This window comes from Azolla caroliniana, unplaced genomic scaffold (assembly GCF_043228905.1).
Source record: "Azolla caroliniana isolate FFs.n. ecotype wild unplaced genomic scaffold, voAzoCaro1.0.p SCAF_8, whole genome shotgun sequence".
Lineage (NCBI taxonomy): Eukaryota > Viridiplantae > Streptophyta > Polypodiopsida > Salviniales > Salviniaceae > Azolla > Azolla caroliniana.
In genome coordinates, this window is record NW_028230443.1 from 16790557 (window position 1) to 16796558 (window position 6002).

Here is a 6002-nt window from a genome sequence, read left to right on the forward strand (position 1 = left end):
TAACTGCTACCAAATATTAAAGAGGGCAAGTGAGGGAATCGCGGAGAGGGACGGTGCAGGTCGCACCGTTGTTGGCGCGTTCGATCTCCACCGTCCAAGATGGATAAAAAGCTGACGTCTGTCACAAGGAGCCCGACTTTGTGAAAAGGAGCCCGACTCTATGAAAGGGAGCCCGACTCTGTCAAAAGGAGCCCCGCTGTCAGACAGCCTCTACAAGAGGGAGCCCGACTCTGTCAGAAGGAGCCCCGCTGTCAGACCACATCAGTAACAACAAAAGGAGCCCGACTCTGACAAAAGGAGCCCGACTCTGTAGCAACAAACATCAAAAACTCCACAAAATTGTAAGTGTACAACAAATATTTGCCATGAAACTGATCATAAAATTTCTCAACAAAACCTAAAGATTCAAATAACAAGTCTTACATAAAATATGAAAATGTCAAATGTTGACAACCCTAAAATGAAATATGAATATACACGTTACATATTAAGATTATGGCTCATGTCGGGATGATTGCAAGATGCAACCACAATTTTTACAGCATGTAACATTTGAGTCCCTTGAAGTCAAGGTCAAGCCATCACAACGCAAACACCGAACCTTCTCATGGTCAACCAATGGCAATCTCCTCCTAGCCCGACTAGCACCTCTTTGTAGTTTTCCGGAGTGGGATTTGGAAGTGTTTGGGGAGCTGCCAATAAGTTCTTGTGAGATGTCTATTGTTGCACTTCTTTTGGCACTGATTTGTTGGTTGCGACTTATTGATCTACCATCTTCTTCATTGGTTGATTTTGGTGCACCAACGCGATACACCTTCTCAGCCACATCTTCCAATGTTTGTATACCTTCGACAATAGTTGCACGGTCGAAGGTTCCTAACCCTTGCTCGAGACATTGAAGTGCTTTCACGACCGTTTGTATTTTGGACTTGAATGATTCAATCTCGGATATTGTGGGGTTTGTCTCCTCTACTTGCTCTACCTCTGCCTCCACTTCTATTTCTGTATTATGGTCCATTCGCATTTGGGTCGCGTGATCTATAAAAGGCAATGAGCCACATAAATGTGGCATATGCCTCTCAATAATCATTCAGATACCTAGTAAATGGTCACATTTACTCACAATGTCTTGGCAATCACAATATGAGCATTGGAGTGAGACATTATACCATAGAGTGGGAGTCGTCATGCTCAAGATTCTAAACCAATATCGAGCCTCGTTGACAATTTCAATTGTGGAAGTATTGTCAACATACCTTTCCAATATTCTCTCCGCTTCTTTAAGTCAGGACCTTTGATCCCTACAATTCGCACGGGGTGCAAACCGACCACTCTCACATATTTCTTGTCGTTGCTTGTACCACTCTATTACCGTTCCTCCTATGCAAGTGCCAGTTTCACTGTCCCCGATTAAGACATGCAGAAGGTCGGTAATTGATCGGTTTATTCTTCCCCTCAAGGCAGTATACTTGATAAACTGCCAATGTCTTTCCACAATATTGGTAGTGTCAACGTGTCCATAGTTGAACATTCTACCAAACTTGGGCCAGAGTTTCCTCCACACACATGTCAAGCCACACCATCCTCCTTCTATATATTGCCAAACACCGGGCTTGTCCACATATTCTAACTTTAACTCCTCACACATTGCATTGAATGATGATTCAGTAATGCATTGCATCAGTTGGCACATTCGTTGATAAAGATGGATTCTCTCATTTGCACTTACTTTTGGCAACAAGTTGTCCACCCATGACTTTTTGGCGTGAAACTGACACAACAAAAGTCGACAATGTGTTTGGGACCGTTGCCCATTTACAACAATCCAAGATTGACAGTTTGTTGCAACCACATTAGTTATGGCATTATATGATGTCCAACATTTATCGATCACTATTGCATTTGGCCTCACCATGGGCATCCTTGCGAATATGACTCTCAAACAAGTTTCTAATGCCACTTGCTCATGGTTTGACCCCTTATCAGAACTACAAAGCATGTACCATAATGGGATCCCAATTCCCATGGCGTTGGGGGCAACTGCTGCATATAATGGTAGCCCGAATTGGTTTGTTTTAAATGTCGAGTCGATTGCCCAAGAGTTGTTTAGGGTCAACTGCTTACACATTTCCAACATCCATTGATCTTGAAGTATCAAGATAAATGGTTGTATGGGGGGAGATCCTGGTTCACCAGTCAAGTAGGGTTGAACATGAGCCACTTTCCCAAGATCTCGGAGTGCATAGGCATCTTGCATCATCAAAGCCCAATCAACCTTAGTCATGACACTCCCGATTTTTAACCTATTTGCCATGTTATGGACCTCCTTTGGTATCATAAAGAACTGATAGGTAACAAGCTCTAATGGACTAGCCTTGGACTTATGATATGCTTCCTTACGCATGCTCATTTGTGCCACATGCCTTGCACACCCAACATCAAATAGGTCATCTTTGCAACAACTTATGACATTGGGGTGTACTGGCAAATGGTACACATCCGACCTACTACATGGTACATGACCACTATGAGGTCCATATATTGAAATGGTAAGTGTCTCAATGTCAACATCATCATTGATTCTAACGTCCACATGGAATGTGCACCCACATCGAGGTGTGCACCTGCGTCGTCGAGTGGAATTAGACGCAAGTCGAGATGTCCCAGCACGATGGCAACTATACCTAGTCACACGCATACCCTTCTTGACTCCTTTCCTTAAACGTGTGTGGTACTTGGTTTGCAAATCCGTGAGCGCATCATCTAATTGGTGGGTTTCTACCTTGATCACTTCTATGGGTAGGGTCTTGTTATATTTGGCCATGCTTGATCCCAAACCTTCTATCGAGTCGACCTTCGATACCGTTTGGCAACCACAACTTGTAATGAGTGCTTTCACGTACTCCGGTGGGATGCCATAATCACGTACATCAATCGCATAAACTAGCTTTGACTCTTTAAGAGTCTTTGAAAACGTGTGATGGGATGTGTCACCATGTGACGCTAATACTACTTCCCTCCATTTCTCGACGTATAAGACTTGAAGATTAGGTGATGCTTTAAGGTAAATTGCACTCTCATTCCTGAGAATGAGACGACTCTTCATGCGCCTCCATGCATGAAGTGAAAGAGGTGCTCCCCTCGCGACATCACGTAATGCTCCAATGTTACCTTAACTTGTCCCAATAAATCTTTAATCATCAAATTATACGTACCTCTTGAAAATGCAAAATACCTGGGGGAACAATACATGAAGGGATCGACCGCCTCATCCTCACGATCGGAATCTGATGACTCAAAAGGATCCTCCAATTCGTCCTCGGATGCATTGGATGACCATGACGTATCCTCCAATTCATCTTCCGACATGGCGAAGACACCATGATGCATTGTGCTCTCCATAGCAAATACAATATGATCAAGAATGCCAATGATTGAGGTGAATGAAATCAAATGAATTCAAGTGAATGAATTCAAATAATTCACATGAATGGAGTAGATTAATGATCGAGAATGAGAGTGAATGAAATCAAATGGCCTACAATATGATCAAATGAAATCAAATACAATATGATCAAGAATGCCAGTGATTGAGGTGAATGAAGTGAATGAAATCAAATGAATTCAAGTGAATGAATTCAAATGAATTCAAGTGAATGAATTCAAATAATTCACATGAATGGAGTAGATTAACGATCGAGAATGAGAGTGAATGATATGAGTGCGAGTGATTAATAGACTATTAAGGAAGGGAATGGGTTAATTGGGAATGATGGGAAGACTCTTAGTGCATGCTACTGAATTTGGTGAATTAATTTACTGTAGTCGTTAATATGACTGTTGAGACGCCATCATTACACGTAGTTGGGCACTTCCCTATTACTATGTCGGGCTCCCTTTTTTAATGAGTCGGGCTCCACATTATCAGTCGGGCTCCCTTTTTAATGAATGGGGCTCCCTTTTTTAATGAGCATGAATGAGTCGGGCTCCCTTTTTAATGAGTGGGGCTCCCTTTTTTAATGAACAAGAATGAGTCGGGCTCCACATTAATCAGTCGGGCTCCCTTTTTACCAGAGTCGGGCTCCCTTTTTAATGAGTGGGGCTCCCTTTTTTAATGAACATGAATGAGTCGAGCTCCACACTAATCAGTCAAGCTCCCTTTTGAATAAGATTCACATTGAGTCTTGTTATGTCTTTGAAGAAGATTGACATCGAGTCTTGTTATGTCTTTGAATAAGATTGACATTGAGTCTTGTTATGTCTTTCGTATTGTTTACAACAAGGACCGTGTTACCCCGTACGAGTTGTACGGAGAGTCAAGTGTGATGAGCGAGGGTCGAATATTATCATGATGATGTTGTATATGTGTAGGGAACATAAATGTAATTGTGAGTTGATATGTATGTGAACACATGCACACGTGTGTGCATGTGGAGGGATACGATGAGGTGTGAGTGAGTGTCCAGTATGAATGCTCTATGGGGCTTACACCCCTTTGTAACTACCCCCTCTTGTACTATTTAACCCCTTATGGGGAATGAATGAAGAATAAACCATTTCTCTCCTAATCTCTCTCTTGTCATCCCTCTTTCTCTCTCTCTCTCCCCTCAACGTTGAATCCCCTTGGGAGGGGGCTGGAGCCATTCTAGGCACCACCCCCCACCCCGCAATGCTTCTCTATGCTTCTCTATACGATCTCTCATCATCATGCTCTTCATCATCCTCATCATGACCACCATGTCTATCTTTATCATTCATCATCCTTAACCCTAACCCTAAAACCTACAACAGACCGAAGCACTCTTTCTATATACTTACTCTTTCTACAACAACATTCTTTGATTACAACACTCTTTCTATATACTTACTCTTTCTTGGCCTTTCTCAAAAACCATTGCCGTGACTACTTGTCAATAAGCTATTAGTTTTATTCTTTTGACACCCAAAACATACAACCAAATATACAACCAAAATGAGATTCAAAATGAGATTCATAATGAGATTCAACTATTTACCAGATATTACAAAATGATTTTCAGATAGAGCCCACATTGAGTCATTTACAACCAAAATGAGATTCAAATATTGATTTGATATTACAAAAATGAGAATGTACATCAAATTGAGTCATATACAACCAAAATGAGATTCAAATAATAAGACTCACAACCAGAATGTACATCAACAAAGACATATACAACCAAAATGAGATTCACACAATAAGACTCACAACCAGAATGTACATCAAATTGAGTCATATACAACCAAAATGAGATTCAACTATATACTAGATATTACAAAAAAGTTGACAATCCACATGAGATAGTAAATCGAGATCATATGTTTGATGTTACAAAGTACAACATGCTAGTGATTAAAATAACCCTATGCCCAGAGTCTTTCGTGTCCATTTTGCCATGATTTTCCGAAGGAGTTGCACATCTTCGAATCCAAACCATTGCTCCTTACCCTACACCACAAGATGCCATCAACCTAAGCCCAAATTCAATTCTCATAAATACTTACAAATTGATCAGACTCAAATCCTTGAATGAACTCCTCGACCAACATTCGAATGGTTTGCATCACGTAATACCCACAATCCGTCCCATTAGGTTGGGTTGGGATATGCAATACCTGGAACCGCTCGTTGTTGATGATGCAATGGTCATGTGTGGCGCTAGAGATATGTCGTACAGCCAAATCACCCAATGTCTTCATGCCGGCAGTCGGATGATGATTTAGTGGATCGCAAAAAATAATATGGCTCCTCACCTTGGCATCGAGACCTATAGGAGTCTGTCGCATCTTCAACCAAAGCACCCAATGCCCTGAGTGCAATATCGGAATGAAGACATATTCCCGTTCAGGGACCCGAGTGAGTATGTCTTCACCCTTATCACTTTGGCCTTCTAGTTGTACCCATAGTGGATCCACAATATGAAACCGCTTGTTGATCTCGGGGGGGCAACGAGTACTCCATCCATAAGTGGAAGAGGGTA